The sequence below is a fragment of the Callionymus lyra genome, chromosome 5 (assembly GCF_982586985.1).
Source record: "Callionymus lyra chromosome 5, fCalLyr1.hap1.1, whole genome shotgun sequence".
Lineage (NCBI taxonomy): Eukaryota > Metazoa > Chordata > Actinopteri > Syngnathiformes > Callionymidae > Callionymus > Callionymus lyra.
In genome coordinates this window covers 26304869-26323663 of record NC_141822.1, presented here as the reverse complement: position 1 = coordinate 26323663, position 18795 = coordinate 26304869, and the positions used below count along the sequence as shown (strand labels likewise).

General features: G+C 39.8%; 64 non-coding genes across 64 annotated transcripts; all 64 read right to left on the bottom strand.

Annotated features, from left to right (window-relative positions):
• Nucleotides 1-215: 215 nt before the first annotated feature.
• On the bottom strand, nt 216-288 carry trnat-agu (transfer RNA threonine (anticodon AGU)). The gene has a single exon. It is a non-coding gene; the product is annotated as a tRNA-Thr (tRNA).
• A 111-nt stretch (nt 289-399) lies between these two features.
• On the bottom strand, nt 400-472 carry trnat-ugu (transfer RNA threonine (anticodon UGU)). The gene has a single exon. It is a non-coding gene; the product is annotated as a tRNA-Thr (tRNA).
• A 187-nt stretch (nt 473-659) lies between these two features.
• Nucleotides 660-737, bottom strand: trnat-ugu (transfer RNA threonine (anticodon UGU)). Its single transcript has one exon. It is a non-coding gene; the product is annotated as a tRNA-Thr (tRNA).
• A 116-nt stretch (nt 738-853) lies between these two features.
• trnat-cgu (transfer RNA threonine (anticodon CGU)) lies at nt 854-926 on the bottom strand. Its single transcript has one exon. It is a non-coding gene; the product is annotated as a tRNA-Thr (tRNA).
• Nucleotides 927-1219: 293 nt separating this feature from the next.
• On the bottom strand, nt 1220-1292 carry trnat-agu (transfer RNA threonine (anticodon AGU)). The gene has a single exon. It is a non-coding gene; the product is annotated as a tRNA-Thr (tRNA).
• A 111-nt stretch (nt 1293-1403) lies between these two features.
• trnat-agu (transfer RNA threonine (anticodon AGU)) lies at nt 1404-1476 on the bottom strand. The gene has a single exon. It is a non-coding gene; the product is annotated as a tRNA-Thr (tRNA).
• A 292-nt stretch (nt 1477-1768) lies between these two features.
• trnat-agu (transfer RNA threonine (anticodon AGU)) lies at nt 1769-1841 on the bottom strand. Its single transcript has one exon. It is a non-coding gene; the product is annotated as a tRNA-Thr (tRNA).
• Nucleotides 1842-1952: 111 nt separating this feature from the next.
• On the bottom strand, nt 1953-2025 carry trnat-agu (transfer RNA threonine (anticodon AGU)). The gene has a single exon. It is a non-coding gene; the product is annotated as a tRNA-Thr (tRNA).
• A 292-nt stretch (nt 2026-2317) lies between these two features.
• On the bottom strand, nt 2318-2390 carry trnat-agu (transfer RNA threonine (anticodon AGU)). Its single transcript has one exon. It is a non-coding gene; the product is annotated as a tRNA-Thr (tRNA).
• Nucleotides 2391-2501: 111 nt separating this feature from the next.
• On the bottom strand, nt 2502-2574 carry trnat-agu (transfer RNA threonine (anticodon AGU)). Its single transcript has one exon. It is a non-coding gene; the product is annotated as a tRNA-Thr (tRNA).
• A 111-nt stretch (nt 2575-2685) lies between these two features.
• Nucleotides 2686-2758, bottom strand: trnat-agu (transfer RNA threonine (anticodon AGU)). Its single transcript has one exon. It is a non-coding gene; the product is annotated as a tRNA-Thr (tRNA).
• A 292-nt stretch (nt 2759-3050) lies between these two features.
• On the bottom strand, nt 3051-3123 carry trnat-agu (transfer RNA threonine (anticodon AGU)). Its single transcript has one exon. It is a non-coding gene; the product is annotated as a tRNA-Thr (tRNA).
• Nucleotides 3124-3234: 111 nt separating this feature from the next.
• On the bottom strand, nt 3235-3307 carry trnat-ugu (transfer RNA threonine (anticodon UGU)). The gene has a single exon. It is a non-coding gene; the product is annotated as a tRNA-Thr (tRNA).
• A 187-nt stretch (nt 3308-3494) lies between these two features.
• trnat-ugu (transfer RNA threonine (anticodon UGU)) lies at nt 3495-3572 on the bottom strand. The gene has a single exon. It is a non-coding gene; the product is annotated as a tRNA-Thr (tRNA).
• A 116-nt stretch (nt 3573-3688) lies between these two features.
• trnat-cgu (transfer RNA threonine (anticodon CGU)) lies at nt 3689-3761 on the bottom strand. Its single transcript has one exon. It is a non-coding gene; the product is annotated as a tRNA-Thr (tRNA).
• Nucleotides 3762-4234: 473 nt separating this feature from the next.
• On the bottom strand, nt 4235-4307 carry trnat-agu (transfer RNA threonine (anticodon AGU)). The gene has a single exon. It is a non-coding gene; the product is annotated as a tRNA-Thr (tRNA).
• Nucleotides 4308-4418: 111 nt separating this feature from the next.
• trnat-agu (transfer RNA threonine (anticodon AGU)) lies at nt 4419-4491 on the bottom strand. The gene has a single exon. It is a non-coding gene; the product is annotated as a tRNA-Thr (tRNA).
• Nucleotides 4492-4783: 292 nt separating this feature from the next.
• Nucleotides 4784-4856, bottom strand: trnat-ugu (transfer RNA threonine (anticodon UGU)). Its single transcript has one exon. It is a non-coding gene; the product is annotated as a tRNA-Thr (tRNA).
• Nucleotides 4857-5326: 470 nt separating this feature from the next.
• Nucleotides 5327-5399, bottom strand: trnat-agu (transfer RNA threonine (anticodon AGU)). Its single transcript has one exon. It is a non-coding gene; the product is annotated as a tRNA-Thr (tRNA).
• A 541-nt stretch (nt 5400-5940) lies between these two features.
• Nucleotides 5941-6013, bottom strand: trnat-ugu (transfer RNA threonine (anticodon UGU)). The gene has a single exon. It is a non-coding gene; the product is annotated as a tRNA-Thr (tRNA).
• A 288-nt stretch (nt 6014-6301) lies between these two features.
• On the bottom strand, nt 6302-6374 carry trnat-agu (transfer RNA threonine (anticodon AGU)). Its single transcript has one exon. It is a non-coding gene; the product is annotated as a tRNA-Thr (tRNA).
• A 292-nt stretch (nt 6375-6666) lies between these two features.
• Nucleotides 6667-6739, bottom strand: trnat-agu (transfer RNA threonine (anticodon AGU)). Its single transcript has one exon. It is a non-coding gene; the product is annotated as a tRNA-Thr (tRNA).
• Nucleotides 6740-6926: 187 nt separating this feature from the next.
• Nucleotides 6927-6999, bottom strand: trnat-ugu (transfer RNA threonine (anticodon UGU)). The gene has a single exon. It is a non-coding gene; the product is annotated as a tRNA-Thr (tRNA).
• A 111-nt stretch (nt 7000-7110) lies between these two features.
• On the bottom strand, nt 7111-7183 carry trnat-cgu (transfer RNA threonine (anticodon CGU)). The gene has a single exon. It is a non-coding gene; the product is annotated as a tRNA-Thr (tRNA).
• Nucleotides 7184-7481: 298 nt separating this feature from the next.
• trnat-cgu (transfer RNA threonine (anticodon CGU)) lies at nt 7482-7554 on the bottom strand. Its single transcript has one exon. It is a non-coding gene; the product is annotated as a tRNA-Thr (tRNA).
• Nucleotides 7555-7665: 111 nt separating this feature from the next.
• trnat-cgu (transfer RNA threonine (anticodon CGU)) lies at nt 7666-7738 on the bottom strand. Its single transcript has one exon. It is a non-coding gene; the product is annotated as a tRNA-Thr (tRNA).
• A 192-nt stretch (nt 7739-7930) lies between these two features.
• trnat-cgu (transfer RNA threonine (anticodon CGU)) lies at nt 7931-8003 on the bottom strand. Its single transcript has one exon. It is a non-coding gene; the product is annotated as a tRNA-Thr (tRNA).
• Nucleotides 8004-8468: 465 nt separating this feature from the next.
• On the bottom strand, nt 8469-8541 carry trnat-agu (transfer RNA threonine (anticodon AGU)). Its single transcript has one exon. It is a non-coding gene; the product is annotated as a tRNA-Thr (tRNA).
• A 292-nt stretch (nt 8542-8833) lies between these two features.
• trnat-agu (transfer RNA threonine (anticodon AGU)) lies at nt 8834-8906 on the bottom strand. Its single transcript has one exon. It is a non-coding gene; the product is annotated as a tRNA-Thr (tRNA).
• Nucleotides 8907-9198: 292 nt separating this feature from the next.
• trnat-agu (transfer RNA threonine (anticodon AGU)) lies at nt 9199-9271 on the bottom strand. The gene has a single exon. It is a non-coding gene; the product is annotated as a tRNA-Thr (tRNA).
• Nucleotides 9272-9382: 111 nt separating this feature from the next.
• trnat-ugu (transfer RNA threonine (anticodon UGU)) lies at nt 9383-9455 on the bottom strand. Its single transcript has one exon. It is a non-coding gene; the product is annotated as a tRNA-Thr (tRNA).
• Nucleotides 9456-9642: 187 nt separating this feature from the next.
• trnat-ugu (transfer RNA threonine (anticodon UGU)) lies at nt 9643-9720 on the bottom strand. The gene has a single exon. It is a non-coding gene; the product is annotated as a tRNA-Thr (tRNA).
• A 116-nt stretch (nt 9721-9836) lies between these two features.
• Nucleotides 9837-9909, bottom strand: trnat-cgu (transfer RNA threonine (anticodon CGU)). Its single transcript has one exon. It is a non-coding gene; the product is annotated as a tRNA-Thr (tRNA).
• A 293-nt stretch (nt 9910-10202) lies between these two features.
• trnat-agu (transfer RNA threonine (anticodon AGU)) lies at nt 10203-10275 on the bottom strand. Its single transcript has one exon. It is a non-coding gene; the product is annotated as a tRNA-Thr (tRNA).
• A 111-nt stretch (nt 10276-10386) lies between these two features.
• Nucleotides 10387-10459, bottom strand: trnat-agu (transfer RNA threonine (anticodon AGU)). The gene has a single exon. It is a non-coding gene; the product is annotated as a tRNA-Thr (tRNA).
• A 292-nt stretch (nt 10460-10751) lies between these two features.
• Nucleotides 10752-10824, bottom strand: trnat-agu (transfer RNA threonine (anticodon AGU)). Its single transcript has one exon. It is a non-coding gene; the product is annotated as a tRNA-Thr (tRNA).
• Nucleotides 10825-10935: 111 nt separating this feature from the next.
• trnat-agu (transfer RNA threonine (anticodon AGU)) lies at nt 10936-11008 on the bottom strand. Its single transcript has one exon. It is a non-coding gene; the product is annotated as a tRNA-Thr (tRNA).
• A 292-nt stretch (nt 11009-11300) lies between these two features.
• On the bottom strand, nt 11301-11373 carry trnat-agu (transfer RNA threonine (anticodon AGU)). Its single transcript has one exon. It is a non-coding gene; the product is annotated as a tRNA-Thr (tRNA).
• Nucleotides 11374-11484: 111 nt separating this feature from the next.
• trnat-agu (transfer RNA threonine (anticodon AGU)) lies at nt 11485-11557 on the bottom strand. Its single transcript has one exon. It is a non-coding gene; the product is annotated as a tRNA-Thr (tRNA).
• Nucleotides 11558-11668: 111 nt separating this feature from the next.
• On the bottom strand, nt 11669-11741 carry trnat-agu (transfer RNA threonine (anticodon AGU)). The gene has a single exon. It is a non-coding gene; the product is annotated as a tRNA-Thr (tRNA).
• Nucleotides 11742-12033: 292 nt separating this feature from the next.
• On the bottom strand, nt 12034-12106 carry trnat-agu (transfer RNA threonine (anticodon AGU)). The gene has a single exon. It is a non-coding gene; the product is annotated as a tRNA-Thr (tRNA).
• A 111-nt stretch (nt 12107-12217) lies between these two features.
• trnat-ugu (transfer RNA threonine (anticodon UGU)) lies at nt 12218-12290 on the bottom strand. The gene has a single exon. It is a non-coding gene; the product is annotated as a tRNA-Thr (tRNA).
• Nucleotides 12291-12477: 187 nt separating this feature from the next.
• On the bottom strand, nt 12478-12555 carry trnat-ugu (transfer RNA threonine (anticodon UGU)). Its single transcript has one exon. It is a non-coding gene; the product is annotated as a tRNA-Thr (tRNA).
• A 116-nt stretch (nt 12556-12671) lies between these two features.
• trnat-cgu (transfer RNA threonine (anticodon CGU)) lies at nt 12672-12744 on the bottom strand. Its single transcript has one exon. It is a non-coding gene; the product is annotated as a tRNA-Thr (tRNA).
• Nucleotides 12745-13217: 473 nt separating this feature from the next.
• On the bottom strand, nt 13218-13290 carry trnat-agu (transfer RNA threonine (anticodon AGU)). Its single transcript has one exon. It is a non-coding gene; the product is annotated as a tRNA-Thr (tRNA).
• A 111-nt stretch (nt 13291-13401) lies between these two features.
• Nucleotides 13402-13474, bottom strand: trnat-agu (transfer RNA threonine (anticodon AGU)). The gene has a single exon. It is a non-coding gene; the product is annotated as a tRNA-Thr (tRNA).
• A 292-nt stretch (nt 13475-13766) lies between these two features.
• Nucleotides 13767-13839, bottom strand: trnat-ugu (transfer RNA threonine (anticodon UGU)). Its single transcript has one exon. It is a non-coding gene; the product is annotated as a tRNA-Thr (tRNA).
• Nucleotides 13840-14309: 470 nt separating this feature from the next.
• Nucleotides 14310-14382, bottom strand: trnat-agu (transfer RNA threonine (anticodon AGU)). Its single transcript has one exon. It is a non-coding gene; the product is annotated as a tRNA-Thr (tRNA).
• A 111-nt stretch (nt 14383-14493) lies between these two features.
• Nucleotides 14494-14566, bottom strand: trnat-ugu (transfer RNA threonine (anticodon UGU)). Its single transcript has one exon. It is a non-coding gene; the product is annotated as a tRNA-Thr (tRNA).
• Nucleotides 14567-14753: 187 nt separating this feature from the next.
• Nucleotides 14754-14831, bottom strand: trnat-ugu (transfer RNA threonine (anticodon UGU)). The gene has a single exon. It is a non-coding gene; the product is annotated as a tRNA-Thr (tRNA).
• A 116-nt stretch (nt 14832-14947) lies between these two features.
• trnat-cgu (transfer RNA threonine (anticodon CGU)) lies at nt 14948-15020 on the bottom strand. The gene has a single exon. It is a non-coding gene; the product is annotated as a tRNA-Thr (tRNA).
• Nucleotides 15021-15493: 473 nt separating this feature from the next.
• Nucleotides 15494-15566, bottom strand: trnat-agu (transfer RNA threonine (anticodon AGU)). The gene has a single exon. It is a non-coding gene; the product is annotated as a tRNA-Thr (tRNA).
• A 111-nt stretch (nt 15567-15677) lies between these two features.
• trnat-agu (transfer RNA threonine (anticodon AGU)) lies at nt 15678-15750 on the bottom strand. The gene has a single exon. It is a non-coding gene; the product is annotated as a tRNA-Thr (tRNA).
• Nucleotides 15751-16042: 292 nt separating this feature from the next.
• On the bottom strand, nt 16043-16115 carry trnat-agu (transfer RNA threonine (anticodon AGU)). The gene has a single exon. It is a non-coding gene; the product is annotated as a tRNA-Thr (tRNA).
• A 292-nt stretch (nt 16116-16407) lies between these two features.
• Nucleotides 16408-16486, bottom strand: trnat-agu (transfer RNA threonine (anticodon AGU)). The gene has a single exon. It is a non-coding gene; the product is annotated as a tRNA-Thr (tRNA).
• A 111-nt stretch (nt 16487-16597) lies between these two features.
• trnat-ugu (transfer RNA threonine (anticodon UGU)) lies at nt 16598-16670 on the bottom strand. Its single transcript has one exon. It is a non-coding gene; the product is annotated as a tRNA-Thr (tRNA).
• A 111-nt stretch (nt 16671-16781) lies between these two features.
• Nucleotides 16782-16859, bottom strand: trnat-ugu (transfer RNA threonine (anticodon UGU)). The gene has a single exon. It is a non-coding gene; the product is annotated as a tRNA-Thr (tRNA).
• Nucleotides 16860-16975: 116 nt separating this feature from the next.
• Nucleotides 16976-17048, bottom strand: trnat-cgu (transfer RNA threonine (anticodon CGU)). The gene has a single exon. It is a non-coding gene; the product is annotated as a tRNA-Thr (tRNA).
• Nucleotides 17049-17341: 293 nt separating this feature from the next.
• On the bottom strand, nt 17342-17414 carry trnat-agu (transfer RNA threonine (anticodon AGU)). Its single transcript has one exon. It is a non-coding gene; the product is annotated as a tRNA-Thr (tRNA).
• Nucleotides 17415-17525: 111 nt separating this feature from the next.
• Nucleotides 17526-17598, bottom strand: trnat-agu (transfer RNA threonine (anticodon AGU)). Its single transcript has one exon. It is a non-coding gene; the product is annotated as a tRNA-Thr (tRNA).
• A 292-nt stretch (nt 17599-17890) lies between these two features.
• Nucleotides 17891-17963, bottom strand: trnat-agu (transfer RNA threonine (anticodon AGU)). Its single transcript has one exon. It is a non-coding gene; the product is annotated as a tRNA-Thr (tRNA).
• A 292-nt stretch (nt 17964-18255) lies between these two features.
• On the bottom strand, nt 18256-18328 carry trnat-agu (transfer RNA threonine (anticodon AGU)). The gene has a single exon. It is a non-coding gene; the product is annotated as a tRNA-Thr (tRNA).
• A 111-nt stretch (nt 18329-18439) lies between these two features.
• On the bottom strand, nt 18440-18512 carry trnat-ugu (transfer RNA threonine (anticodon UGU)). The gene has a single exon. It is a non-coding gene; the product is annotated as a tRNA-Thr (tRNA).
• Nucleotides 18513-18623: 111 nt separating this feature from the next.
• Nucleotides 18624-18701, bottom strand: trnat-ugu (transfer RNA threonine (anticodon UGU)). The gene has a single exon. It is a non-coding gene; the product is annotated as a tRNA-Thr (tRNA).
• Nucleotides 18702-18795: the final 94 nt, after the last annotated feature.

Here is an 18795-nt window from a genome sequence, read left to right as displayed (position 1 = left end):
ATTTTAGGTCAAATTTAAGGGAAGCAAGAACAATAGCTAGGCTCCAATGAGAATTGAACTCATGGTTTACTAGACTAGAGCTCTAACCACTGAGCTATGGAGCCGTATGAAATCTTGTTATCATTTAAGTAAGCAGTATCTGTGACTGAGTTGGCATCAAGTATATTGAAAAGCATCATTCTTGGTCAAATTTAAGGGAGGCAAGAACAATAGCTAGGCTCCAATGAGAATTGAACTCATGACCCCTGGTTTACTAGACCAGTGCTCTAACCACTGAGCTATGGAGCCGTATGAAATCTTGTTATCATTTAAGTAAGCAGTATCTGTGACTGAGTTGGCATGAAGCATATTGAAAAGCATCATTCTTGGTCAAATTTAAGGGAGCCAAGAACAATAGCTAGGCTCCAATGAGAATTGAACTCATGACCCCTGGTTTACAAGACCAGTGCTCTGACCACTGAGCTATGGAGCCATATGAGACACTGTTATCATTTAAGTAAGCAGTATCTGTGACTGAGTTGGCATCAAGTATATTGAAAAGCATAATTCTAGGTCAAATTTAAGGGAGGCAAGAACAATAGCTAGGCTCCAATGAGAATTGAACTCATGACCCCTGGTTTAGAAGACCAGTGCTTTCAGACTTGGAACTACAACCGTTTAGGCACCAATGAGAATTGAACTCATGACCCCTGGTTTACAAGACCAGTGCTCTAACCACTGAGCTGAGCTATGGAGCCCTGTGAGATCTTGTTATCATTTAAGTAAGCAGTATCTGTGACTGAGTTTGCATCAATTATGTGATAATCAAAAGAATCATTTTTGGTCAAATTGAAGGGAAGCAAGAACAATAGCTAGGCTCCAATGAGAATTGAACTCATGACCCCTGGTTTACGAGACCAGTGCTCTGACCACTGAGCTATGGAGCCATATGAGACACTGTTATCATTTAAGTAAGCAGTATCTGCGACTGAGTTGGCATCAATTATGTGACATTCAAAAGAATCATTTTAGGTCAAATTTAAGGGAGGCAAGAACAATCGCTAGGTTCCAATGAGAATTGAACTCATGGTTTACTAGACCAGAGCTCTAACCACTGAGCTATGGAGCCCTGTGAGATCTTGTTATCATTTAAGTAAGCAGTATCTGTGACTGAGTTGGCATCAAGTATATTGAAAAGCATCATTCTTGGTCAAATTTAAGGGAGGCAAGAACAATAGCTAGGCTCCAATGAGAATTGAACTCATGACCCCTGGTTTACTAGACCAGTGCTCTAACCACTGAGCTATGGAGCCCTGTGAGATCTTGTTATTGCTTAAGTAAGCAGTATCTGTGACTAAGTTTGCATCAAGTATCTTGAAAAGCATCATTCTTGGTCAAATTTAAGGGAGGCAAGAACAATAGCTAGGCTCCAATGAGAATTGAACTCATGACCCCTGGTTTACTAGACTAGTGCTCTAACCACTGAGCTATGGAGCCCTGTGAGATGTTTTATCATTTAAGTAAGCACTATCTGCGACTTAGTTGGCATCAATTATGTGACATTCAAAATAATTATTTTAGGTCAAATTTAAGGGAAGCAAGAACAATAGCTAGGCTCCAATGAGAATTGAACTCATGGTTTACTAGACTAGAGCTCTAACCACTGAGCTATGGAGCCGAATGAAATCTTGTTATCATTTAAGTAAGCCGTATCTGTGACTGAGTTGGCATCAAGTATATTGAAAAGCATCATTCTTGGTCAAATTTAAGGGAGGCAAGAACAATAGCTAGGCTCCAATGAGAATTGAACTCATGACCCCTGGTTTACTAGACCAGTGCTCTAACCACTGAGCTATGGAGCCCTGTGAGATCTTGTTATCGCTTAAGTAAGCAGTATCTGTGACTAAGTTTGCATCAAGTATCTTGAAAAGCATCATTCTTGGTCAAATTTAAGGGAGGCAAGAACAATAGCTAGGCTCCAATGAGAATTGAACTCATGACCCCTGGTTTACTAGACCAGTGCTCTAACCACTGAGCTATGGAGCCCTGTGAGATGTTTTATCATTTAAGTAAGCACTATCTGCGACTTAGTTGGCATCAATTATGTGACATTCAAAATAATTATTTTAGGTCAAATTTAAGGGAAGCAAGAACAATAGCTAGGCTCCAATGAGAATTGAACTCATGGTTTACTAGACTAGAGCTCTAACCACTGAGCTATGGAGCCGTATGAAATCTTGTTATCATTTAAGTAAGCAGTATCTGTGACTGAGTTGGCATCAAGTATATTGAAAAGCATCATTCTTGGTCAAATTTAAGGGAGGCAAGAACAATAGCTAGGCTCCAATGAGAATTGAACTGATGACCCCTGGTTTACTAGACCAGTGCTCTAACCACTGAGCTATGGAGCCGTATGAAATCTTGTTATCATTTAAGTAAGCAGTATCTGTGACTGAGTTGGCATGAAGCATATTGAAAAGCATCATTCTTGGTCACATTTAAGGGAGGCAAGAACAATAGCTAGGCTCCAATGAGAATTGAACTCATGACCCCTGGTTTACTAGACCAGTGCTCTAACCATTGAGCTATGGAGCCCTGTGAGATCTTGTTATCGCTTAAGTAAGCAGTATCTGTGACTAAGTTTGCATCAAGTATCTTGAAAAGCATCATTCTTGGTCAAATTTAAGGGAGGCAAGAACAATAGCTAGGCTCCAATGAGAATTGAACTCATGACCCCTGGTTTACTAGACCAGTGCTCTAACCACTGAGCTATGGAGCCCTGTGAGATGCTTTATCATTTAAGTAATCACTATCTGCGACTTAGTTGGCATCAATTATGTGACATTCAAAAGAATTATTTTAGGTCAAATTTAAGGGAAGCAAGAACAATAGCTAGGCTCCAATGAGAATTGAACTCATGGTTTACTAGACTAGAGCTCTAACCACTGAGCTATGGAGCCGTATGAAATCTTGTTATCATTTAAGTAAGCAGTATCTGTGACTGAGTTGGCATCAAGTATATTGAAAAGCATCATTCTTGGTCAAATTTAAGGGAGGCAAGAATAATAGCTAGGCTCCAATGAGAATTGAACTCATGACCCCTGGTTTACTAGACCAGTGCTCTAACCACTGAGCTATGGAGCCGTATGAAATCTTGTTATCATTTAAGTAAGCAGTATCTGTGACTGAGTTGGCATGAAGCATATTGAAAAGCATCATTCTTGGTCAAATTTAAGGGAGGCAAGAACAATAGCTAGGCTCCAATGAGAATTGAACTCATGACCCCTGGTTTACAAGACCAGTGCTCTGACCACTGAGCTATGGAGCCATATGAGACACTGTTATCATTTAAGTATGCAGTATCTGTGACTGAGTTGGCATCAAGTATATTGAAAAGCATAATTCTAGGTCAAATTTAAGGGAGGCAAGAACAATAGCTAGGCTCCAATGAGAATTGAACTCATGACCCCTGGTTTAGAAGACCAGTGCTTTCAGACTTGGAACTACAACCGTTTAGGCACCAATGAGAATTGAACTCATGACCCCTGGTTTACAAGACCAGTGCTCTAACCACTGAGCTGAGCTATGGAGCCCTGTGAGATCTTGTTATCATTTAAGTAAGCAGTATCTGTGACTGAGTTTGCATCAATTATGTGATAATCAAAAGAATCATTTTTGGTCAAATTGAAGGGAAGCAAGAACAATTGCTAGGCTCCAATGAGAATTGAACTCATGACCCCTGGTTTACGAGACCAGTGCTCTGACCACTGAGCTATGGAGCCATATGAGACACTGTTATCATTTAAGTAAGCAGTATCTGCGACTGAGTTGGCATCAATTATGTGACATTCAAAAGAATCATTTTAGGTCAAATTTAAGGGAGGCAAGAACAATAGCTAGGCTCCAATGAGAATTGAACTCATGGTTTACTAGACCAGAGCTCTAACCACTGAGCTATGGAGCCCTGTGAGATGTTTTATCATTTAAGTAAGCACTATCTGCGACTTAGTTGGCATCAATTATGGACATTCAAAATAATTATTTTAGGTCAAATTTAAGGGAAGCAAGAACAATAGCTAGGCTCCAATGAGAATTGAACTCATGGTTTACTAGACTAGAGCTCTAACCACTGAGCTATGGAGCCGTATGAAATCTTGTTATCATTTAAGTAAGCAGTATCTGTGACTGAGTTGGCATCAAGTATATTGAAAAGCATCATTCTTGGTCAAATTTAAGGGAGGCAAGAACAATAGCTAGGCTCCAATGAGAATTGAACTCATGACCCCTGGTTTACTAGACCAGTGCTCTAACCACTGAGCTATGGAGCCCTGTGAGATCTTGTTATCGCTTAAGTTAGCAGTATCTGTGACTAAGTTTGCATCAAGTATCTTGAAAAGCATCATTCTTGGTCAAATTTAAGGGAGGCAAGAACAATAGCTAGGCTCCAATGAGAATTGAACTCATGACCCCTGGTTTACTAGACCAGTGCTCTAACCACTGAGCTATGGAGCCCTGTGAGATGTTTTATCATTTAAGTAAGCACTATCTGCGACTTAGTTGGCATCAATTATGTGACATTCAAAATAATTATTTTAGGTCAAATTTAAGGGAAGCAAGAACAATAGCTAGGCTCCAATGAGAATTGAACTCATGGTTTACTAGACTAGAGCTCTAACCACTGAGCTATGGAGCCGTATGAAATCTTGTTATCATTTAAGTAAGCAGTATCTGTGACTGAGTTGGCATGAAGCATATTGAAAAGCATCATTCTTGGTCAAATTTAAGGGAGGCAAGAACAATAGCTAGGCTCCAATGAGAATTGAACTCATGACCCCTGGTTTACAAGACCAGTGCTCTGACCACTGAGCTATGGAGCCATATGAGACACTGTTATCATTTAAGTAAGCAGTATCTGCGACTGAGTTGGCATCAATTATGTGACATTCAAAAGAATCATTTTAGGTCAAATTTAAGGGAGGCAAGAACAATAGCTAGGCTCCAATGAGAATTGAACTCATGGTTTACTAGACCAGAGCTCTAACCACTGAGCTATGGAGCCCTGTGAGATCTTGTTATCATTTAAGTAAGCAGTATCTGTGACTGAGTTGGCATCAAGTATATTGAAAAGCATCATTCTTGGTCAAATTTAAGGGAAGCAAGAACAATAGCTAGGCTCCAATGAGAATTGAACTCATGGTTTACTAGACTAGAGCTCTAACCACTGAGCTATGGAGCCGTATGAAATCTTGTTATCATTTAAGTAAGCAGTATCTGTGACTGAGTTGGCATCAAGTATATTGAAAAGCATCATTCTTGGTCAAATTTAAGGGAGGCAAGAACAATAGCTAGGCTCCAATGAGAATTGAACTCATGACCCCTGGTTTACTAGACCAGTGCTCTAACCACTGAGCTATGGAGCCGTATGAAATCTTGTTATCATTTAAGTAAGCAGTATCTGTGACTGAGTTGGCATGAAGCATATTGAAAAGCATCATTCTTGGTCAAATTTAAGGGAGGCAAGAACAATAGCTAGGCTCCAATGAGAATTGAACTCATGGTTTACTAGACCAGAGCTCTAACCACTGAACTATGGAGCCCTGTGAGATCTTGTTATCATTTAAGTAAGCAGTATCTGTGACTGAGTTGGCATCAAGCACATTGAAAAGCATCATTCTTGGTCAAATTTAAGGGAGGCAAGAACAATAGCTAGGCTCCAATGAGAATTGAACTCATGGTTTACTAGACTAGAGCTCTAACCACTGAGCTATGGAGCCGTATGAAATCTTGTTATCATTTAAGTAAGCAGTATCTGTGACTGAGTTGGCATCAAGTATATTGAAAAGCATCATTCTTGGTCAAATTTAAGGGAGGCAAGAACAATAGCTAGGCTCCAATGAGAATTGAACTCATGACCCCTGGTTTAGAAGACCAGTGCTTTCAGACTTGGAACTACAACTGTTTAGGCCCCAATGAGAATTGAACTCATGACCCCTGGTTTACAAGACCAGTGCTCTAACCACTGAACTATGGAGCCCTGTGAGATCTTGTTATCATTTAAGTAAGCAGTATCTGTGACTGAGTTGGCATCAAGCACATTGAAAAGCATCATTCTTGGTCAAATTTAAGGGAGGCAAGAACAATAGCTAGGCTCCAATGAGAATTGAACTCATGGTTTACTAGACTAGAGCTCTAACCACTGAGCTATGGAGCCGTATGAAATCTTGTAATCATTTAAGTAAGCAGTATCTGTGACTGAGTTGGCATCAAGTATATTGAAAAGCATCATTCTTGGTCAAATTTAAGGGAGGCAAGAACAATAGCTAGGCTCCAATGAGAATTGAACTCATGACCCCTGTTTTACTAGACCAGTTCTCTAACCACTGAGCTATGGAGCCCTGTGAGATGTTTTATCATTTAAGTAAGCACTATCTGTGACTTAGTTGGCATCAATTATGTGACATTCAAAATAATTATTTTAGGTCAAATTTAAGGGAAGCAAGAACAATAGCTAGGCTCCAATGAGAATTGAACTCATGGTTTACTAGACTAGAGCTCTAACCACTGATCTATGGAGCCGTATGAAATCTTGTTATCATTTAAGTAAGCAGTATCTGTGACTGAGTTGGCATCAAGTATATTGAAAAGCATCATTCTTGGTCAAATTTAAGGGAGGCAAGAACAATAGCTAGGCTCCAATGAGAATTGAACTCATGACCCCTGGTTTACTAGACCAGTGCTCTAACCACTGAGCTATGGAGCCGTATGAAATCTTGTTATCATTTAAGTAAGCAGTATCTGTGACTGAGTTGGCATCAAGTATATTGAAAAGCATAATTCTAGGTCAATTTTAAGGGAGGCAAGAACAATAGCTAGGCTCCAATGAGAATTGAACTCATGACCCCTGGTGTAGAAGACCAGTGCTTTCAGACTTGGAACTACAACCGTTTAGGCCCCAATGAGAATTGAACTCATGACCCCTGGTTTACAAGACCAGTGCTCTAACCACTGAGCTATGGAGCCCTGTGAGACCTTGTTATCATTTAAGTAAGCAGTATCTGTGACTGAGTTGGCATCAAGTATATTGAAAAGCATCATTTTTGGTCAAATTTAAGGGAGGCAAGAACAATAGCTAGGCTCCAATGAGAATTGAACTCATGACCCCTGGTTTACGAGACCAGTGCTCTGACCACTGAGCTATGGAGCCATATGAGACATTGTTATCATTTAAGTAAGCAGTATCTGCGACTGAGTTGGCATCAATTATGTTACATTCAAAAGAATCATTTTAGGTCAAATTTAAGGGAGGCAAGAACAATAGCTAGGCTCCAATGAGAATTGAACTCATGGTTTACTAGACCAGAGCTCTAACCACTGAGCTATGGAGCCCTGTGAGATCTTGTTATCATTTAAGTAAGCAGTATCTGTGACTGAGTTGGCATCAATTATGTGATAATCAAAAGAATCATTTTTGGTCAAATTGAAAGGAAGCAAGAACAATAGCTAGGCTCCAATGAGAATTGAACTCATGACCCCTGGTTTACGAGAACAGTGCTCTAACCACTGAGCTATGGAGCCGTATGAAATACTGCTATCATTTAAGTAAGCAGTATCTGTGACTGAGTTGGCATCAAGTATATTGAAAAGCATCATTCTTGGTCAAATTTAAGGGAGGCAAGAACAATAGCTAGGCTCCAATGAGAATTGAACTCATGACCCCTGGTTAACGAGACCAGTGCTCTGACCACTGATCTATGGAGCCGTATGAAACACTGTTATCATTTAAGTAAGCAGTATCTGCGACTGAGTTGGCATCAAGTATGAGATATTCAAAAGCAACATTGTTGTTCAAATTGAAGGGAAGCAAGAAGAGTAGCCAGCCTGCCAGGAGAATTCAACTCATGAGCCCTGGTTTACAAGACCAACGCTTTCAGAGTTGGAACTACAAATGTTAAGTGCCCAATGAGAATTGAACTCATGACCTCTGGTTCACGAGACCAGTGCTCTAACCACTGAGCTATGGAGCCGTATGAAATCTTGCTATTATTTAAGTAAGCAGTATCTGTGACTGAGTTGGCATCAAGTATATTGAAAAGCATCATTCTTGGTCAAATTTAAGGGAGGCAAGAACAATAGCTAGGCTCCAATGAGAATTGAACTCATGGTTTACTAGACTAGAGCTCTAACCACTGAGCTATGGAGCCGTATGAAATCTTGTTATCATTTAAGTAAGCAGTATCTGTGACTGAGTTGGCATCAAGTATATTGAAAAGCATCATTCTTGGTCAAATTTAAGGGAGGCAAGAACAATAGCTAGGCTCCAATGAGAATTGAACTCATGGTTTACTAGACTAGAGCTCTAACCACTGAGCTATGGAGCCGTATGAAATCTTGTTATCATTTAAGTAAGCAGTATCTGTGACTGAGTTGGCATCAAGTATATTGAAAAGCATCATTCTTGGTCAAATTTAAGGGAGGCAAGAACAATAGCTAGGCTCCAATGAGAATTGAACTCATGACCCCTGGTTTACTAGACCAGTGCTCTAACCACTGAGCTATGGAGCCCTGTGAGATGTTTTATCATTCAAGTAAGCACTATCTGTGACTTAGTTGGCATCAATTATGTGACATTCAAAATAATTATTTTAGGTCAAATTTAAGGGAGGCAAGAACAATAGCTAGGCTCCAATGAGAATTGAACTCATGGTTTACTAGACTAGAGCTCTAACCACTGAGCTATGGAGCCGTATGAAATCTTGTTATCATTTAAGTAAGCAGTATCTGTGACTGAGTTGGCATCAAGTATATTGAAAAGCATCATTCTTGGTCAAATTTAAGGGAGGCAAGAACAATAGCTAGGCTCCAATGAGAATTGAACTCATGACCCCTGTTTTACTAGACCAGTGCTCTAACCACTGAGCTATGGAGCCCTGTGAGATGTTTTATCATTTAAGTAAGCACTATCTGTGACTTAGTTGGCATCAATTATGTGACATTCAAAATAATTATTTTAGGTCAAATTTAAGGGAAGCAAGAACAATAGCTAGGCTCCAATGAGAATTGAACTCATGGTTTACTAGACTAGAGCTCTAACCACTGAGCTATGGAGCCGTATGAAATCTTGTTATCATTTAAGTAAGCAGTATCTGTGACTGAGTTGGCATCAAGTATATTGAAAAGCATCATTCTTGGTCAAATTTAAGGGAGGCAAGAACAATAGCTAGGCTCCAATGAGAATTGAACTCATGACCCCTGGTTTACTAGACCAGTGCTCTAACCACTGAGCTATGGAGCCGTATGAAATCTTGTTATCATTTAAGTAAGCAGTATCTGTGACTGAGTTGGCATGAAGCATATTGAAAAGCATCATTCTTGGTCAAATTTAAGGGAGCCAAGAACAATAGCTAGGCTCCAATGAGAATTGAACTCATGACCCCTGGTTTACAAGACCAGTGCTCTGACCACTGAGCTATGGAGCCATATGAGACACTGTTATCATTTAAGTAAGCAGTATCTGTGACTGAGTTGGCATCAAGTATATTGAAAAGCATAATTCTAGGTCAAATTTAAGGGAGGCAAGAACAATAGCTAGGCTCCAATGAGAATTGAACTCATGACCCCTGGTTTAGAAGACCAGTGCTTTCAGACTTGGAACTACAACCGTTTAGGCACCAATGAGAATTGAACTCATGACCCCTGGTTTACAAGACCAGTGCTCTAACCACTGAGCTGAGCTATGGAGCCCTGTGAGATCTTGTTATCATTTAAGTAAGCAGTATCTGTGACTGAGTTTGCATCAATTATGTGATAATCAAAAGAATCATTTTTGGTCAAATTGAAGGGAAGCAAGAACAATAGCTAGGCTCCAATGAGAATTGAACTCATGACCCCTGGTTTACGAGACCAGTGCTCTGACCACTGAGCTATGGAGCCATATGAGACACTGTTATCATTTAAGTAAGCAGTATCTGCGACTGAGTTGGCATCAATTATGTGACATTCAAAAGAATCATTTTAGGTCAAATTTAAGGGAGGCAAGAACAATCGCTAGGTTCCAATGAGAATTGAACTCATGGTTTACTAGACCAGAGCTCTAACCACTGAGCTATGGAGCCCTGTGAGATCTTGTTATCATTTAAGTAAGCAGTATCTGTGACTGAGTTGGCATCAAGTATATTGAAAAGCATCATTCTTGGTCAAATTTAAGGGAGGCAAGAACAATAGCTAGGCTCCAATGAGAATTGAACTCATGACCCCTGGTTTACTAGACCAGTGCTCTAACCACTGAGCTATGGAGCCCTGTGAGATCTTGTTATTGCTTAAGTAAGCAGTATCTGTGACTAAGTTTGCATCAAGTATCTTGAAAAGCATCATTCTTGGTCAAATTTAAGGGAGGCAAGAACAATAGCTAGGCTCCAATGAGAATTGAACTCATGACCCCTGGTTTACTAGACTAGTGCTCTAACCACTGAGCTATGGAGCCCTGTGAGATGTTTTATCATTTAAGTAAGCACTATCTGCGACTTAGTTGGCATCAATTATGTGACATTCAAAATAATTATTTTAGGTCAAATTTAAGGGAAGCAAGAACAATAGCTAGGCTCCAATGAGAATTGAACTCATGGTTTACTAGACTAGAGCTCTAACCACTGAGCTATGGAGCCGAATGAAATCTTGTTATCATTTAAGTAAGCCGTATCTGTGACTGAGTTGGCATCAAGTATATTGAAAAGCATCATTCTTGGTCAAATTTAAGGGAGGCAAGAACAATAGCTAGGCTCCAATGAGAATTGAACTCATGACCCCTGGTTTACTAGACCAGTGCTCTAACCACTGAGCTATGGAGCCCTGTGAGATCTTGTTATCGCTTAAGTAAGCAGTATCTGTGACTAAGTTTGCATCAAGTATCTTGAAAAGCATCATTCTTGGTCAAATTTAAGGGAGGCAAGAACAATAGCTAGGCTCCAATGAGAATTGAACTCATGACCCCTGGTTTACTAGACCAGTGCTCTAACCACTGAGCTATGGAGCCCTGTGAGATGTTTTATCATTTAAGTAAGCACTATCTGCGACTTAGTTGGCATCAATTATGTGACATTCAAAATAATTATTTTAGGTCAAATTTAAGGGAAGCAAGAACAATAGCTAGGCTCCAATGAGAATTGAACTCATGGTTTACTAGACTAGAGCTCTAACCACTGAGCTATGGAGCCGTATGAAATCTTGTTATCATTTAAGTAAGCAGTATCTGTGACTGAGTTGGCATCAAGTATATTGAAAAGCATCATTCTTGGTCAAATTTAAGGGAGGCAAGAACAATAGCTAGGCTCCAATGAGAATTGAACTGATGACCCCTGGTTTACTAGACCAGTGCTCTAACCACTGAGCTATGGAGCCGTATGAAATCTTGTTATCATTTAAGTAAGCAGTATCTGTGACTGAGTTGGCATGAAGCATATTGAAAAGCATCATTCTTGGTCACATTTAAGGGAGGCAAGAACAATAGCTAGGCTCCAATGAGAATTGAACTCATGACCCCTGGTTTACTAGACCAGTGCTCTAACCATTGAGCTATGGAGCCCTGTGAGATCTTGTTATCGCTTAAGTAAGCAGTATCTGTGACTAAGTTTGCATCAAGTATCTTGAAAAGCATCATTCTTGGTCAAATTTAAGGGAGGCAAGAACAATAGCTAGGCTCCAATGAGAATTGAACTCATGACCCCTGGTTTACTAGACCAGTGCTCTAACCACTGAGCTATGGAGCCCTGTGAGATGCTTTATCATTTAAGTAATCACTATCTGCGACTTAGTTGGCATCAATTATGTGACATTCAAAAGAATTATTTTAGGTCAAATTTAAGGGAAGCAAGAACAATAGCTAGGCTCCAATGAGAATTGAACTCATGGTTTACTAGACTAGAGCTCTAACCACTGAGCTATGGAGCCGTATGAAATCTTGTTATCATTTAAGTAAGCAGTATCTGTGACTGAGTTGGCATCAAGTATATTGAAAAGCATCATTCTTGGTCAAATTTAAGGGAGGCAAGAATAATAGCTAGGCTCCAATGAGAATTGAACTCATGACCCCTGGTTTACTAGACCAGTGCTCTAACCACTGAGCTATGGAGCCGTATGAAATCTTGTTATCATTTAAGTAAGCAGTATCTGTGACTGAGTTGGCATGAAGCATATTGAAAAGCATCATTCTTGGTCAAATTTAAGGGAGGCAAGAACAATAGCTAGGCTCCAATGAGAATTGAACTCATGACCCCTGGTTTACAAGACCAGTGCTCTGACCACTGAGCTATGGAGCCATATGAGACACTGTTATCATTTAAGTATGCAGTATCTGTGACTGAGTTGGCATCAAGTATATTGAAAAGCATAATTCTAGGTCAAATTTAAGGGAGGCAAGAACAATAGCTAGGCTCCAATGAGAATTGAACTCATGACCCCTGGTTTAGAAGACCAGTGCTTTCAGACTTGGAACTACAACCGTTTAGGCACCAATGAGAATTGAACTCATGACCCCTGGTTTACAAGACCAGTGCTCTAACCACTGAGCTGAGCTATGGAGCCCTGTGAGATCTTGTTATCATTTAAGTAAGCAGTATCTGTGACTGAGTTTGCATCAATTATGTGATAATCAAAAGAATCATTTTTGGTCAAATTGAAGGGAAGCAAGAACAATTGCTAGGCTCCAATGAGAATTGAACTCATGACCCCTGGTTTACGAGACCAGTGCTCTGACCACTGAGCTATGGAGCCATATGAGACACTGTTATCATTTAAGTAAGCAGTATCTGCGACTGAGTTGGCATCAATTATGTGACATTCAAAAGAATCATTTTAGGTCAAATTTAAGGGAGGCAAGAACAATAGCTAGGCTCCAATGAGAATTGAACTCATGGTTTACTAGACCAGAGCTCTAACCACTGAGCTATGGAGCCCTGTGAGATGTTTTATCATTTAAGTAAGCACTATCTGCGACTTAGTTGGCATCAATTATGGACATTCAAAATAATTATTTTAGGTCAAATTTAAGGGAAGCAAGAACAATAGCTAGGCTCCAATGAGAATTGAACTCATGGTTTACTAGACTAGAGCTCTAACCACTGAGCTATGGAGCCGTATGAAATCTTGTTATCATTTAAGTAAGCAGTATCTGTGACTGAGTTGGCATCAAGTATATTGAAAAGCATCATTCTTGGTCAAATTTAAGGGAGGCAAGAACAATAGCTAGGCTCCAATGAGAATTGAACTCATGACCCCTGGTTTACTAGACCAGTGCTCTAACCACTGAGCTATGGAGCCCTGTGAGATCTTGTTATCGCTTAAGTTAGCAGTATCTGTGACTAAGTTTGCATCAAGTATCTTGAAAAGCATCATTCTTGGTCAAATTTAAGGGAGGCAAGAACAATAGCTAGGCTCCAATGAGAATTGAACTCATGACCCCTGGTTTACTAGACCAGTGCTCTAACCACTGAGCTATGGAGCCCTGTGAGATGTTTTATCATTTAAGTAAGCACTATCTGCGACTTAGTTGGCATCAATTATGTGACATTCAAAATAATTATTTTAGGTCAAATTTAAGGGAAGCAAGAACAATAGCTAGGCTCCAATGAGAATTGAACTCATGGTTTACTAGACTAGAGCTCTAACCACTGAGCTATGGAGCCGTATGAAATCTTGTTATCATTTAAGTAAGCAGTATCTGTGACTGAGTTGGCATGAAGCATATTGAAAAGCATCATTCTTGGTCAAATTTAAGGGAGGCAAGAACAATAGCTAGGCTCCAATGAGAATTGAACTCATGACCCCTGGTTTACAAGACCAGTGCTCTGACCACTGAGCTATGGAGCCATATGAGACACTGTTATCATTTAAGTAAGCAGTATCTGCGACTGAGTTGGCATCAATTATGTGACATTCAAAAGAATCATTTTAGGTCAAATTTAAGGGAGGCAAGAACAATAGCTAGGCTCCAATGAGAATTGAACTCATGGTTTACTAGACCAGAGCTCTAACCACTGAGCTATGGAGCCCTGTGAGATCTTGTTATCATTTAAGTAAGCAGTATCTGTGACTGAGTTGGCATCAAGTATATTGAAAAGCATCATTCTTGGTCAAATTTAAGGGAAGCAAGAACAATAGCTAGGCTCCAATGAGAATTGAACTCATGGTTTACTAGACTAGAGCTCTAACCACTGAGCTATGGAGCCGTATGAAATCTTGTTATCATTTAAGTAAGCAGTATCTGTGACTGAGTTGGCATCAAGTATATTGAAAAGCATCATTCTTGGTCAAATTTAAGGGAGGCAAGAACAATAGCTAGGCTCCAATGAGAATTGAACTCATGACCCCTGGTTTACTAGACCAGTGCTCTAACCACTGAGCTATGGAGCCGTATGAAATCTTGTTATCATTTAAGTAAGCAGTATCTGTGACTGAGTTGGCATGAAGCATATTGAAAAGCATCATTCTTGGTCAAATTTAAGGGAGGCAAGAACAATAGCTAGGCTCCAATGAGAATTGAACTCATGACCCCTGGTTTACAAGACCAGTGCTCTGACCACTGAGCTATGGAGCCATATGAGACACTGTTATCATTTAAGTAAGCAGTATCTGTGACTGAGTTGGCATCAAGTATATTGAAAAGCATAATTCTAGGTCAAATTTAAGGGAGGCAAGAACAATAGCTAGGCTCCAATGAGAATTGAACTCATGACCCCTGGTTTAGAAGACCAGTGCTTTCAGACTTGGAACTACAACCGTTTAGGCACCAATGAGAATTGAACTCATGACCCCTGGTTTACAAGACCAGTGCTCTAACCACTGAGCTGAGCTATGGAGCCCTGTGAGATCTTGTTATCATTTAAGTAAGCAGTATCTGTGACTGAGTTTGCATCAATTATGTGATAATCAAAAGAATCATTTTTGGTCAAATTGAAGGGAAGCAAGAACAATTGCTAGGCTCCAATGAGAATTGAACTCATGACCCCTGGTTTACGAGACCAGTGCTCTGACCACTGAGCTATGGAGCCATATGAGACACTGTTATCATTTAAGTAAGCAGTATCTGCGACTGAGTTGGCATCAATTATGTGACATTCAAAAGAATCATTTTAGGTCAAATTTAAGGGAGGCAAGAACAATAGCTAGGCTCTAATGAGAATTGAACTCATGGTTTACTAGACCAGAGCTCTAACCACTGAGCTATGGAGCCCTGTGAGATGTTTTATCATTTAAGTAAGCACTATCTGCGACTTAGTTGGCATCAATTATGGACATTCAAAATAATTATTTTAGGTCAAATTTAAGGGAAGCAAGAACAATAGCTAGGCTCCAATGAGAATTGAACTCATGGTTTACTAGACTAGAGCTCTAACCACTGAGCTATGGAGCCGTATGAAATCTTGTTATCATTTAAGTAAGCAGTATCTGTGACTGAGTTGGCATCAAGTATATTGAAAAGCATCATTCTTGGTCAAATTTAAGGGAGGCAAGAACAATAGCTAGGCTCCAATGAGAATTGAACTCATGACCCCTGGTTTACTAGACCAGTGCTCTAACCACTGAGCTATGGAGCCCTGTGAGATCTTGTTATCGCTTAAGTAAGCAGTATCTGTGACTAAGTTTGCATCAAGTATCTTGAAAAGCATCATTCTTGGTCAAATTTAAGGGAGGCAAGAACAATAGCTAGGCTCCAATGAGAATTGAACTCATGACCCCTGGTTTACTAGACCAGTGCTCTAACCACTGAGCTATGGAGCCCTGTGAGATGTTTTATCATTTAAGTAAGCACTATCTGCGACTTAGTTGGCATCAATTATGTGACATTCAAAATAATTATTTTAGGTCAAATTTAAGGGAAGCAAGAACAATAGCTAGGCTCCAATGAGAATTGAACTCATGGTTTACTAGACTAGAGCTCTAACCACTGAGCTATGGTGCCGTATGAAATCTTGTTATCATTTAAGTAAGCAGTATCTGTGACTGAGTTGGCATCAAGTATATTGAAAAGCATCATTCTTGGTCAAATTTAAGGGAGGCAAGAACAATAGCTAGGCTCCAATGAGAATTGAACTCATGACCCCTGGTTTACTAGACCAGTGCTCTAACCACTGAGCTATGGAGCCCTGTGAGATGCTTTATCATTTAAGTAAGCACTATCTGCGACTTAGTTGGCATCAATTATGTGAGATTCAAAATAATTATTTTAGGTCAAATTTAAGGGAAGCAAGAACAATAGCTAGGCTCCAATGAGAATTGAACTCATGGTTTACTAGACTAGAGCTCTAACCACTGAGCTATGGAGCCGTATGAAATCTTGTTATCATTTAAGTAAGCAGTATCTGTGACTGAGTTGGCATCAAGTATATTGAAAAGCATCATTCTTGGTCAAATTTAAGGGAGGCAAGAACAATAGCTAGGCTCCAATGAGAATTGAACTCATGACCCCTGGTTTACTAGACCAGTGCTCTAACCACTGAGCTAAAGCTTTGGAGCCGTATGATATCTTGTTATCATTTAAGTAAGCAGTATCTGTGACTGAGTTGGCATGAAGCATATTGAAAAGCATCATTCTTGGTCAAATTTAAGGGAGGCAAGAACAATAGATAGGCTCCAATGAGAATTGAACTCATGACCCCTGGTTTACAAGACCAGTGCTCTGACCACTGAGCTATGGAGCCATATGAGACACTGTTATCATTTAAGTAAGCAGTATCTGTGACTGAGTTGGCATCAAGTATATTGAAAAGCATAATTCTAGGTCAAATTTAAGGGAGGCAAGAACAATAGCTAGGCTCCAATGAGAATTGAACTCATGACCCCTGGTTTACAAGACCAGTGCTTTAACCACTGAGCTGAGCTATGGAGCCCTGTGAGATCTTGTTATCATTTAAGTAAGCAGTATCTGTGACTGAGTTTGCATCAATTATGTGATAATCAAAAGAATCATTTTTGGTCAAATTGAAGGGAAGCAAGAACAATAGCTAGGCTCTAATGAGAATTGAACTCATGACCCCTGGTTTACGAGACCAGTGCTCTGACCACTGAGCTATGGAGCCATATGAGACACTGTTATCATTTAAGTAAGCAGTATCTGCGACTGAGTTGGCATCAATTATGTGACATTCAAAAGAATCATTTTAGGTCAAATTTAAGGGAGGCAAGAACAATAGCTAGGCTCCAATGAGAATTGAACTCATGGTTTACTAGACCAGAGCTCTAACCACTGAGCTATGGAGCCCTGTGAGATCTTGTTATCATTTAAGTAAGCAGTATCTGTGACTGAGTTGGCATCAAGTATATTGAAAAGCATCATTCTTGGTCAAATTTAAGGGAGGCAAGAACAATAGCTAGGCTCCAATGAGAATTGAACTCATGACCCCTGGTTTACTAGACCAGTGCTCTAACCACTGAGCTATGGAGCCCTGTGAGATCTTGTTATCGCTTAAGTAAGCAGTATCTGTGACTAAGTTTGCATCAAGTATCTTGAAAAGCATCATTCTTGGTCAAATTTAAGGGAGGCAAGAACAATAGCTAGGCTCCAATGAGAATTGAACTCATGACCCCTGGTTTACTAGACCAGTGCTCTAACCACTGAGCTATGGAGCCCTGTGAGATGTTTTATCATTTAAGTAAGCACTATCTGCGACTTAGTTGGCATCAATTATGTGACATTCAAAATAATTATTTTAGGTCAAATTTAAGGGAAGCAAGAACAATAGCTAGGCTCCAATGAGAATTGAACTCATGGTTTACTAGACTAGAGCTCTAACCACTGAGCTATGGAGCCGTATGAAATCTTGTTATCATTTAAGTAAGCAGTATCTGTGACTGAGTTGGCATCAAGTATATTGAAAAGCATCATTCTTGGTCAAATTTAAGGGAGGCAAGAACAATAGCTAGGCTCCAATGAGAATTGAACTCATGACCCCTGGTTTACTAGACCAGTGCTCTAACCACTGAGCTATGGAGCCCTGTGAGATGCTTTATCATTTAAGTAAGCACTATCTGCGACTTAGTTGGCATCAATTATGTGACATTCAAAATAATTATTTTAGGTCAAATTTAAGGGAAGCAAGAACAATAGCTAGGCTCCAATGAGAATTGAACTCATGGTTTACTAGACTAGAGCTCTAACCACTGAGCTATGGAGCCGTATGAAATCTTGTTATCATTTAAGTAAGCAGTATCTGTGACTGAGTTGGCATCAAGTATATTGAAAAGCATCATTCTTGGTCAAATTTAAGGGAGGCAAGAACAATAGCTAGGCTCCAATGAGAATTGAACTCATGACCCCTGGTTTACTAGACCAGTGCTCTAACCACTGAGCTATGGAGCCGTATGATATCTTGTTATCATTTAAGTAAGCAGTATCTGTGACTGAGTTGGCATGAAGCATATTGAAAAGCATCATTCTTGGTCAAATTTAAGGGAGGCAAGAACAATAGCTAGGCTCCAATGAGAATTGAACTCATGACCCCTGGTTTACAAGACCAGTGCTCTGACCACTGAGCTATGGAGCCATATGAGACACTGTTATCATTTAAGTAAGCAGTATCTGTGACTGAGTTGGCATCAAGTATATTGAAAAGCATAATTCTAGGTCAAATTTAAGGGAGGCAAGAACAATAGCTAGGCTCCAATGAGAATTGAACTCATGACCCCTGGTTTACAAGACCAGTGCTTTAACCACTGAGCTGAGCTATGGAGCCCTGTGAGATCTTGTTATCATTTAAGTAAGCAGTATCTGTGACTGAGTTTGCATCAATTATGTGATAATCAAAAGAATCATTTTTGGTCAAATTG